Genomic DNA, 13,180 nt, shown 5'->3' with positions numbered 1-13,180 from the left:
AGACTCCTAACAACCACATGCAAGACCACCAAAACTGTCCCCTTCAGACAAACAGTACTTAGAGCTTTCATCTCTGAGAGAGAGGAGAAAATCAAGCTGCTTCAGGTGTTTCTGTCCATCCTTCTGCTGTGAGGAGATGACTCAGCGCTATGGGTCTGAAAGGATGTGTAGCTGTCAAGAAGCTGTTATTAAGAAAAGAGACCAAAAAAAAAAATTCAGAACCAAACACAGAAGCTGCTGGACTGTCCACCCCAGAGTCCAGACCTAAACATCACCTAAGGCTCTGTTCACACAGCAGGTAAAAGTGGCATCTCTTCTTTATATGTGACACAGGAGTCTTATCTGTGTGTCAGTGTGAGCAGATAAACACACTGAAACTGACTTTTTCAATTTCGATTTGAGACGCTTTCATACGTGGTACTGACATCCGATCCGTATCCGATCTGCGGCAATGTGAGTCTGAACAGCCAGATCGGAATTCATGCGGCTTTCACGTCAATCCAACTCAACATACGTCATAACTTCGCGCTGCTGAGACTCAAACATTTGGGGGGATGTCTCTGTACAAAAATGAGAAGACATGCATCCTAAACACCTCCATGGTTGAAGAGATTTCTGTAACACTTTTTATGTTTGTAAGCAACTATAAACACATTCATAACATATTATAATGCATTCATAATGCATCATAAACATGGCTATAAACACTTATAAAAATGCATTGTTTATAATGCTTATTATGCATTGTGAATTGTTAACATAATGCATTATAAGAAGTGTTCATAACAAGTTATAAGAGCTCATAAGCTGTATTTGTCCGCTCTCAGTAAAGTGAAGCGTACTGTACTAAAGCCTCCTCCAGTGTTAAGAGTGCAGCTTCAAGTTGAAGTATTTACTGAATAATTCACTGAAACACTAAAACAATAAAGCTCATTAAACTAGTGCTTTTCAGTGTTTTACACAATGTGGGAAAGTCAATGTACACCACCATTAGCCTGGCACTAACTTAACACTGCTTATATTGCATTATAATAATTCATAATGTATAAACATAGCTATAAAGTGTAATTAATTTTTATAAATATTTATAACCATGCTTATAATTCCTTATGAATGCATTATAACACGTGATAAATGTGTTTATAGGTGCTTACAAACGTGGCATTCACAGAAAGTGTTACCGAGAGCAGCCGTAGGAGAACGAGTTAAAAGTCTGAAAGCACAGTTTAAAGAATCCGAGGAGGTGAACCAAAGAAGTGACCGCGCCCTTTTTACGGCTCGAACACATTCTGGGTGATGAGCCCAGCTGTCAGTCAGTGAAGCTTCATAACTGCTTTTGTGATGCTGGCGAAGATGAAGCTGATCCTCCGGGAGCGACTGCCCCTCGTTGGCAGTTGTGATTGTTTACCTCTGGATGAGCCGTGTGAAGCAGCGTGATGCTCTGTTCTTTTGTCAGTTTAGGAGCTGATCTGTTCAGATTGATGTTGCATACAGATCACATTTAAAGGATAATGTGAACAGCCAAACAACAAATCGGATTTGGTGAGAAAACCAGATTTGGACCACTCTTACCAGCTGTGTGAATATAACTTAAGACTGACATGTGGAAAAACATCCCTGCAGATGTCTTTTAAAAAAACTGAAAGCAATTCTCTGGAAAAGAATGGAAGCTGTAATAAAAGCAAAGAGCGGAAAATAAATTCTATTACATTTAATTGTTGAGGCTTTTGTGCAATTTTCTCTTAAAATTCAGGGTTCCCACTTTTTCCCCCAATGCTGAAAAATTAATAACTTGTACTCAATATGCAAATTTGATTTTTAATGCCCCCTGATATGTGGAACTGGCTACTGAGTCTGAATGTTGGCAATACCACAGTAATCCACGGCCAGGAGTGCAAGCATAACTAGCACAGCTGCTCTCTGGGTGAAAGGATGGCTTTAGTTCATTTCGTCTATCTACAGCATTGTTGGCCAATCATGGACATCTGCAACCTCACACTCACAACACTGGGCAGTCTGTATTCTCCAGCAAGCATCATCAGCTGCCCTGAAGTAGACAGAATGGAGTTTGTGTGCCTCAGAGACACGTTTACCTTCACACTCCCAGTTTTCCTGACCCTGTACAACATGCATACAAAGCAAACTGCAGTTTTAACACGCAGGTTGACTGAAATGCCTTAAGTATGCTGGCTTGTGCCATTTTATGAAGATCTAGAGGTCTCCAGCTTGTAAAAGCCTGTGATTATCCGCCGGGCTACAGCTGGAGTTAATGGCAATCTCAAACACTGCCCTGCTTGAAATAGTTGGCCTCCATTTCTGCGTAATACATTTCATCCGGCATCTGATTAGTAGTCACAAAATTTAAAGGTCAAATAAAAGAGGAAATTACGAAGTCCACTTTCTGAGAAGGAACCTGCTCAGCAGTCTCACTATATGAGTACAAACATACACTATACAGACGTTTCCTTCGATTACTGAGTTTAGGTGTTTTAGCCACATCCACTGCAAACCGGTGTGTAAACTCAAGGATATAGACATGCAACCTCCACAAACATCAGCAGTAAAATGGATTATACTAAAGAGCTCAGTGACTTTAAACACATCAACGTCAATTTTGTGAAAATTGCTGCTCTGCTAGACCTGCCCCAGTCAACCGTAAGTGCTATTATGGTGAAATAGAAGCATCTGCGAACAACATAGACCCTATAAACACAAGCATATAGCACTTAAAAATTGTCTTCTGTTGCATTAATCACCTTGGGAGTTCCAAATTTCGTTTGGAAGCAATACCTGCACAAGAACCGTGCTTTGGAAGATTTGTGAGATTCCATGGCCGAGCAGCTGCAAACAAGCCTAAGATCACCATATGAAAGGCCAACTGCGACTGACAGACTTTTCCTTAGGATCTTTCTCAAGAATTTAAGAGAAAACATACTGAATATTGTAGAAAGAGGCCCAGCCTCTGGAGTGACTAATCACGCTTCACTACCTAGCAGTATGATGAAGGAATCTGGGTTTAGTGTCTGTCAGGACACTACGTACCAGAATGCACAGTGCCAACAGTAAAGTTTGGTGGAGGAGGGATAATGGGCCGGGGCTGTTTTCCAGTGTTTGGGCCTTAGTTCCAGTGAAGAGGACTGTAAATGCTAGATCACACTGATATTTGAAACTAGCTCACAAGACATCAACATCTGCATCCCTGTCAAATGACGTTTTGTTGATTTTCTAAGCAAAAGTCAGTCAATATAACATGTACAGAGAACACACTTCTATACATTATAATGCACAATTACTGTTTATTTACTGTCTCTACAGCATAGTTACATAGCATTCAACCATCCTGTGTGGTATTCACAATCAAATGACCAACACTTTGACAACTTCTCTCCAAATTGTTTACTGGGTCATATCAATCTTTGTGTTTTCCTAATTTATATGGCGGTGGAATAGCATAGCAATGCCATGCATCAAACATAGAAATGGAAGGTTGCCCAAAAATTGTGCGTAGCATCATTCCTGCTTTTTTAGCAGAAGCATTCTGGTTTTGTTGTTATTGCTCACTTACTTAGCTTGCTGTTGATACCCGGTATCTGAGTACATTTACATTTATGGGAATAATAATATGGCAATATAACCCGCGACATTGGCATTATTAGCACCATGCTCTAACTAACTGAGCTAACTGGCCTGGCACATGGGTATGTGAAATTAACATGGCATCTTGGCTATGGGAGACAACTTGTGGGCAAACTGATGATGACACTACAGTGAATTTTTGGGATTTTAAAAAAAACAAGACACTTTTTCTTCTTGAGCATCTTCTACACTCTCATACATTTTGCTATGCGTACCTTAAGACTTGCATAACTGTTAAACTTCTGTCTCAAATCTAGTGCGCAACATGGCCTATATACATGGTGGCTACCACAGACTGGACAACAATGACAAAGCCATTCTGCTGACAGATTAGCAAGAGCCTTTGAGATCAAGCCAAATTACACGGCTCAGTTTGTACTGGATTAGGAGTATTCATCACAAGAATAATGCAACTTGCGAAAACGGGAACACTCCTATGGCCGGATCGCTGCTGCTAGACTGATTTCCATGTCAGAGCAATGATGTAGGATGCATTTAGCTGTATTCATTTGCATGTAACATGCATTCAAACTTCACCTCCATGATTCCTTGCTAAACCATATCTCACTGCATGTCGGCATGCCAGCCTGAAAGCTCTGGATTTGTTTGTGTGTCTCATTATACGGAGACGGGCCAGACTGAGCAGATTGGTCCAGGGCTAAATGAACAGCATCTTCAGATCAACCAGTCACCTTCCATCTGCTCGGCCAGCAAAACCAGGCCATGGAAACTGGCTACTCACCACACAGACACACACACACACACTCAGATTTCTTATTATGAAACAACATCTCAAGCCCTATTTGAGCTGTATTAGTTCAACTTGAGGAGGTACTGTAATTTAAGTGATTACCTACAGGATTTATGATTTTAATCCAGTACGAAGCTGTAAGTAGTTTTTCACAGTCTGAGAGTAACTGCAGAGTGAATGGCCTTCTGAAACTGAACCTAGAGCTGTCTCAGCAACGGTCATCCTGCTCCCCTGTACATCACCCTAATGGAATGAAAACTGGTAACAGATATGCTCACAATGTGGTGGTATTGCTGTTGAGAGCCTGTGTAATACTGATGGCGACACCCAAGAAAATTACAGAGATATTTGTCCATATGAATCACCACTCCAATTCTTTATAAATGACTTACGAATTTTAGGGGAAATACTTCCTAGTGTGCAATATTGATAGTTGGAGAGGGGTTAAGTGGGCTATAGTTTGGCGTAACTGGCCTATACAGCGTTCTTATGTGGCTAAAATTTTGAAATATAGCCAATTTATAATGCTGATTATACAACCCCATTTCCAAAAAGGTTGGGATGTTGCAAAATGTAGATACAAATAGACCGGTGGGGGTCTTGACCAGGGACAGGGTCAACAGTGTAAAAGGGGTCTAATAAAGTACGCAGAGAAACGGACGAACTACAGTCTGTAGTTGTAGAACTACAAAGCGCTCCTATAAGGAGGACCAAATTCAGTGGACAATGAGTGTAGAAACAAGCAGGTGAACTTAATGAAGCGGCCGGTCTGTGCAAAGCATAGTGTGTATGTTTTTGTATGAAGCACAATACTAACAGTGGTGTTAACCTTGGAATAGTGAGGGTCAGACGTCTATATTGAGCTTCAGGCCAATCAGTGTACAAAGAACACTGGAATTACTTTACAGCAAAAGTAAACAGCAACCACAGATAACAATCAGTGTCTTGCTGTTTGCTGATGAAAAGCGGTTGCGGCTGATTGGATTAGAGGGCAGGTGATTGAAATGACTAAGCAGCCCACTTATTCATTTGTATAGACAGGGAAACACTGCATTACAGAACTTCCCCTGGTAAAACTAACCCAGCTCTAATAGGGTTGCCGCTACCCGATTTGCCCCCCGTGCCTCATTTGCGCTGTTCACGCTGACACTATCTTACGACGTGTGTGACAAAAAGCACTTTGGGGCAGATTAAAACTGTAGCTAACCCGTAACAAAACAGCCAAATTTCCCAATATGTGTGTATCTTGCACTTCCATTGTGCTAAGTTGGCAAGACATCCTACACGTTTATCATGTTATAAGATAAAAGCATCTTTGCTTTGTGTGTATTACAATAACAAATGCATGACCAAAGTTGGGCAAAATATGGGCTCAATCTCAAATGTCTTCTCACTCCCTATGGAGTGTGCACTAAGTAGGTCAAGTTCCGCTCCTAAAATCTGAGCCCCGTTCAAAGCTGCTATAAAATCCAGGACATACCTCCACCTGTGACCGCCTCACAACGACTAAACTGTATGTTAACTCTGCCACAGCTTGAAAAACCCTTGCACTGTTAATGGAATAATCGTTGACTCTAACGCTGCTCTAATGGACCACCGAGGGTACTGATGAAGTAAGAACCTGCCTTTTGTGTAAACTGTGGGGCTGGTCAAAGCTAAGCTAGCTAACAGGCCAGAAGACAGTCAACAGCCCAAACAACTCCATCATTAATATTACAGGCTTGAATTAAAGCACTTACAGAGTGACCGACTGTAAAACATCAGCATAAAAGTCTGAAAAGGTATTCGAATGAACCCCAGACGGCTCTGTACTCCCTAAATAGTGTGCAAGCTATGAAACTTTAGACATTCTAGCCTCTACAGCCAAACAGAGCATCATTTATCGAGTGTGGATGTGTAAATATTTATAAAACAAAGGTTTTTGCATTAATCATTGCTGTTATTATATGTTCACTGTTATACCACAAAAACGTACAGCAAAGGGCAACCAAACGTTCGCTTCATTTATGGGTACGGTGCTTGGCAACGATACCGTTCTCTAAAGCAACTAAATTTCTTCGTGGAAAACTCTATGTTGATTATCATTAATAATAACTTACATTTTCTGAAAAGTCATGTATTTTATGTTGCCACATCACATCGCGCCTAAGAACAGCCTTCGTGTGATAGAACCGCAGTAAAGCACCTTCAAATGTACTTAGGTATGAAAGTAAAAGTACTAAAAGAGTAATTCTGGCTCTGATCTGGTCCTGTTATCATTTTTATAACCAGACTGGCTTCATGAACTCATTTCAGGTGAAAGTCCTCCAGCGTCTCTCTTGGTAAACCAGTCTTTTAATAGAACGTCATTAATTAGTGACGCTGACGTCTATTAAAATGATCAGAAGCACAAAACACTGAAGGTAAACAGTTTCCATCAGGGAGAACCGAGTGGCTCTGAAATCACTTTTTACACAAGCAAAGTTTCAGTTTCAGATTTATTTACAACTTAGTTCCAAGTTTAAGTTGAATAAAAACTGGCTTTAAACTCAGGATCACAGATGAGCTCCTTTACTATGTTGATCTGTAGGCGTCTGTTCATAAACATAAACCAGCCCAAACTCATTTACTATAAAATGAAACGGTGTTTGTAGAAATTCAGAAAAAAGCCGCGTCAGTCTCGACTGCATATGTGGACATATTTCTATATTGAGCTCTATTTACACAAAGTTAGGTTAGTTCATCATTTATGTTGAACAGACTCTCCCAAAGTTTTACGCTGCTGCGCTGACGTTGAACCGCGTGCTGCACTGGGTCGGTATGACCAACAGGTCAAAACCAGCTCTAAACAAAGTGACCGCTCGGCCCTGATTGGTGCTCTGGCTTTGCGCTTCTTTCGTTTTGACATGTTACGTTTTTATACACACAGAAACCAAAAGGAACGACAGATTTCTCAAAATGTAGGAGGAAAAAGTCGGATATTAGACTCTGAAATGTAGTGGAGTGAAAGGAAAAAGTTGCCCAGAATGGAGAAACTTCAAAAAATACTTAAGTACAGAAACTAATTACATTTTACTCAGTTACTGTCCACTACTGTAAGCCTGCTGCTGTGTATTTATCCATCTCTCTTTGCTCTTATTGTCCACCGCCATTCTTCTCCCAATTATACATTAAATGAGTTGCAACCTTAAATGCCCGTCTTTCTCCCTCTCTTCTTCTGTACACTTGCAGACAAAGAGTGGGATACAAAGTTTCCTGTCATTACAAGGCCAAGCAGCAAGAATCGCAGATTACAGAAATCTCTCTCTCTCTGAGCTTCAGAGTAATCATCGCGGTGTCATTTCCTCTGCGCTTCCTTTCCGCCACGCTGCTGCGTGAAGCGCTGTCTCCTCTTGGCTCAGGCAACGGCGTGTGTCCGGAGAGATAGAGGAAGGAGTGAGACGAGAAGAGAGAGCACGAGCGACGGGGAACCTGAGCGAGAGTGTGAGTGTGTGTGACAGACAGGAACTACAGTAGAGCTTCAATACCCTGGTGTATCTGCCACATCCTAGGCTGCCAAGTCAGCTAATCAACTGTACAACAGTCATTTATCTCTCCGTCTCTTTCTCTCCTTCACACACAGGCATTTACCCGATGTAGAGCCTCATATACTCAAGCCATTCGTCCACTGTAACTGTCCACCTCTCACTTAAAATAGGCCAACAATTCCAGCTCACTCTTCATTCATTTAGTTTCTGGTCAAAGAGGGGAAACTCAACGAGACAAAACAGGAAAACTGGGACCATGCAGATAAACTGTGACCTCTTTCTGTAGGCCTCTGAGTGGCCACTGGGCGCTGCTGGTAATCAAATAAAACTAATATAAGCCCCATAATTCTTTTATTAGCTAGGATACTGTTGCCTTTCTGCTGTGTTGTGACTCTGTATTGACCTGCTACTGAGCAACGAGGGGCGAAAGTGGAGGATAAGAACCCCTCACAGGGAAAACGACACACACCTGTCCGCTAAGCTGTCCGTGTTGAGATAAAATGGACAACACAACTGCAGCTTCACTCATATCAAACATACTGCCTGGCACAAAAGGGGAGCAGTCGTGGGCTGGAGGTTAGGGGAGCTGGCCCTGTGACCGGAAGGTTGCCGGTTCGATCCCCAGAGCCGACAGTCCATGACTGAGTGTGTGTGTTCACTAGTGTGTATGTGGTGTTTCACTTCACGGATGGGTTAAATGCAGAGGTGGAATTTCCCCGGTTGTGGGATCAAAAAAGTATCAAAAAAAAAAAAAGGAAACAGCATTTAAACATAATTCTACAGCAGTGAGTTCCGGCCGCACTGGTTGGCGTTCTAACTGGGCTGTTATTTCACCATAACATCACGGGTTTTTCACAAACACTATCACTTGGCTGAGACGCTGTTGCTAAGCAACGACTCTGACAGCTGTAGGAGACGCTCAAGCCATTTGAATGTTTTTACGACCACAGACGATTTTTGTCCGACTCTGAAGATGAGACTACACTAAATTCCCAAACTGTCAGTTGGTCTGTGTGGAGCTGGAGAACGAACTGCCGGCTGAGCGGCGAGTGGGCGGAGCTCGTTACTCTGACGTAGCAACAAGCTGCTCGTTAAGGAGCTATAATTAGGAGGAAGGAACTGAACATTAAAACATTAAATGCCGTGTTCACGGCCAGTTTATTCATTTCTCACTGTATTTATTTAAAAACTCCCAAAAGCAACAGAACACTAAGTCATGTGTTGTCCCTATAACATCATGACTTTGACAATCTACAGCCACCAAATCCCAGCCATGCTCACGATAACACACAAACTCGAGTGCTCTACTGCTTAATATAAAAAACTTTTAGAAATGCCAACATGCTTGTTCTCCAATGAAGACAGATATCTAGTTCACTTACGATTTTGCAACTCATACACGTTTCCATCATGTAAATATATCATATACCATCAAAGTTACTGAAGACAACTGGGGGAAAATCACATTTAAAAAAAAAAAGCCTCCAACTTTGAGAGAGAGAAGAAAATCAAGCTGCTTCAGATCTGAAAACATCCACAGGTGTTTCTGTCCAGCCTTCCACTGTGAGAAGACCACTCAGCACTGTGGGTCTGAAAGGATGTGTAGCTGATCAAGAAGAACCTCATGGAAAAAAGGAAATAGACAAAAAAGAAGAAAATTTGCAAATCGAAACAAAGAAGCTGCTGCTATTCTCAGAACAATGGACTGACCCCCCCAGAGTCCAGACCTCAACATCACTGGATGTGTTTGTGATTATCTGGATTGTGAGAAGCAGAAAATACAACCAGCTTCCAAGACTGAACTTTGTAAGTGTGGAAAAAAACGGAGGTGTGGAAAAATATCCCCACAGATTTCTTTGAAGAGCTGAAAGTGAGTCTCCTGAAAAGAATGGAAGCTGTAATAAAGGCTAAGAGAGAACATTAAATACTGCAGTTATATTATATTATATTATATTTTTTTATTATATTATTGAAGGCTGATCTCTGGCTTTTACACTGTTCTGGAAAATATCACTATCAAATTGTCAAAGCTGCGTTAGATGACAATCACCTCATGAAGAAACTCTGTAAAATGGTGTAGCTACACGTTCATTGTCAATTTGCTGATATTCCCTACATTTTTCAGGGGGGATTTTTACCAAATTTTCTCCCCAATTACACAATGCTACCAACGCTAGGAGGGTGACCTGCAAAACCAACATCATCGGACAGCTGAACGCGCTCGGATGAACGCGCCAACCACCAGATCGGTTACGTTAGCTAACAGACGCCTGCACTGACTTGTCATGTTGAGTGATGGGGGGAAAAGGGAGGGCCATCCTACCCACCCAGAGAGAGCAAGGCCAACATGGACGGCCGTAGCATCCCCATGGATCAAACCCACGATCTCCTGATGACAGGATCAACGCTTAGGCAGCCCAAGATGCCTAAACATTTAACTATAATTCATTTTCAATAGAAATAATTCATAAAGAAATAAACCCATCCAACTAGTCAACTGACAGAATCTTAGCTGACCAAGACTGATTTCAATGGCCATCAGGATGGCCCTATTGTCCAGCACAAACTTCACAAGAGTCTACAACCACTAGAACTTTAGAATGCCCTAGAACCCTAAGACTGAAGTCCAGAATGCTGTAGAGTCCCTATACAGAAATCTAGAATGCTGTTAATGAATGCTCTAGATCCAGAACCAGACCAGGCCTAGCCCACGCTAAATACCACTCTTAGATCATTCTCCATAAATGTCCACGATCCATCCTGTAGAACGTACAACCCCCTCCAGACCGAATGGCTTGACATGGGTGTCTATCAGACAGGCAGCTTCTCACCTTGAGATTCCCACACATCTGGGGGGGTCCCATCTCATTAAGCTGCTTTACAACACCACCACAGTTGGGTATATTTCTGAGTTTGTCTGTCATGAGGAGTTTTTTTTAGCTCTACATTTCTCAGGCACATGTTGTTAAAAGCAGTGATACTAATCTCACTAAAAGGCAGCAAGAAAGCAGCCTGCTATTTGTCGACCTGGGCCCTGTAATAGTTGCATGTACACCGATCAGGCATTACATGATGACCACCTCCTTGTTTCTACGCTCACTGTCCATTTTATCAGCTCCACTTACTGTATAGCTGCACTTTGTAGTTCTACAGTTACAGACTGTAGTCCATCTGTTTCACTGATACTCTGTTACCCTGTTCTTCAGTGGTCAGGACCCCCATGGACCCTCACAGAGCAGGTACTGTTTGGGTGGTGGATCATTCTCAGCACTGCAGTAACACTGATGTGGAGCGTCTGCCTCCTGAGCTCATGGATACCATCTTAAAAGGTCAGTACTTTTTAGAATGGAAGCCTCTAACACCAGGCGGCAGGTGGTGTACGTAGGAGCCTAGTGAAGTGAAGTGCAATGAATGGGATCAGCAAAGCCCTGTTTTAATAAATTGTGAAGAACGTGGAATTTTGTTTTTATGTGCCTCTTTGAAGTGTTTCTCTTTCTCCTTATGAGGATGGCCTTGTTGTGGTTGGGATTGGGGGGGGGGGGGGGGGGGGGGGGTATATGTTCTTTTTTTTCTTGTTCATATGATACCACATACTCACTGCTCACGAATACTTCTTGTAATTGATAAAAACAATGAAAAAATATGTTTAACAGGGACTGAGTCCGAACTTTTGGTGTTGCATAGGCATGTCAGAAATTATAGCAACAAATCCATGATGCTGTTCCCAGTTCCCGCGCTGCAGCTGCACAGTGTTTTCCCTGCTCCAACACACCTGCTTCAGCACATTCATCAGCTAATTATAAAGCCCTTCATAAGCTGAATCATGTGTTACATCAGAGACAGCGCAATGATGTGCTGAGGCACTTCACCATAGAAACTGCTCTAAAGGCCCAAGAAGGTTACAGAATTCTCTAGAATCAGTCCTTAACCTGTAGATTCAACCCCTGGGCTGAAGTCTAAAATGTTCTAAAAACCCTTAGATCCATAGTGCATAATGCCATGTATTCTCTACACTGAAGCCTACAATTGTCTAGAACACATATAATCACACTTTAAAACACAAGAATGCTCTCGAATCGCCAGGAAATGCTATTCCACCAGATTAAAGACTCGAACGCTCTAGAATTGGACTTTAAACTGCAGAATTCACTAGAATCCCAACATTTTAACTCTGGAACTCTCTAGAGGTCCTAGCTTTAAGCCTAAACTGCTCTTGAATCTCTACAAAAAGTCTAGAATGCTTTGGAAGACCTACAGTGTATAATGCCCTAAAATCCCTACACTAAATGCTCTAGAATCCTGACAAAAGTGTAGTATGCTACACAACTCCTACATTAAAGCCTAGAATGCTCTAGAATCCTTTCAGTAAAGACAAGAAAGCTTTACAAATCCTGTACTGAAGTCTAGAATGTTCTATATTCTGTATAATAAAGGAGGTATTGCGCTAGAGTCAGTACAATAAGGTCTAGAACCCTTTAGAATTTCCCTTGGTTACAGTCTACAAGGCTCTAGAAATCTTAGAATCAGGCTTATAACACCCAAATTAAGTTCAAATTAAACTTCTGAATCCTTTAGATTTCCTATATGAAAACTTAGAATGCTCTAAAATTGTACTTTAAACTGCAGAATGGTCTAGAATCCTGACAAAAGGGTAGCACGCTATAGAGGTCCTAAAGTGAAGCCTAGAATGCTCTGGAATCTCTATAGTAAAGTCTAGCAAGCCTTAGAATCCCTACAATGAAGTCTAGAATGCACTAGATCGTCTTATAATAAAGGTTGTATTGCTCTAGAACCAGAGCAATAAAGTCTTGAACCCTTTAGGATCTCTAAATGAAAGTCTACAATTATCTAGACTCTACACATGAAAGGGAAGAACACTCTGGATTTCCCAAGATTCCCTAGACTACAGTCTCCAAGACTCTAGAAACCATAAAATCAGGCTTTTAACACCCAAATGAAGTTCAAATTAAACTCCCGAATCCTTTAGATTTCCTATATAAGAGCCTAGAATGCTCTAAAATTGTACTTTAAACTGCAGAATGCTCTAGAATCCCGACAAACCTGTAGTATACTATAGAGCTCCTACAGTAAAGCATAGAATGCTCTAGAATCTCTACAATAAAGTCTAAAAAGCCTTAGAATCCCTACAGTGAAGTCCAGAAGACACAAGATTGTCGCATAAAAAAGTCTGTATTGCTCTAGGACCAGTACAATAAAGTCTTGAACCCTTTTGAATCTATAAATTAAACTCTGGACTCTAGACATTAAAGTCTAAAATGATCTGGAT

General features: G+C 41.5%; 1 protein-coding gene across 3 annotated transcripts in view; it reads right to left on the bottom strand.

The window, feature by feature from the left end:
• hhat (hedgehog acyltransferase) overlaps window positions 1-13,180 on the bottom strand; it is a 108,869-nt gene that overhangs the window by 52,330 nt on the left and 43,359 nt on the right. The gene's annotated exons all lie outside the window — the stretch shown is intronic.

Source organism: Pygocentrus nattereri, chromosome 10 (assembly GCF_015220715.1).
Source record: "Pygocentrus nattereri isolate fPygNat1 chromosome 10, fPygNat1.pri, whole genome shotgun sequence".
In the NCBI taxonomy this organism is placed as follows: Eukaryota; Metazoa; Chordata; class Actinopteri; order Characiformes; family Serrasalmidae; genus Pygocentrus; species Pygocentrus nattereri.
The sequence above is the reverse complement of the archived record's forward strand: the minus strand, read 5'-3'. Positions and strand labels throughout refer to the sequence as shown.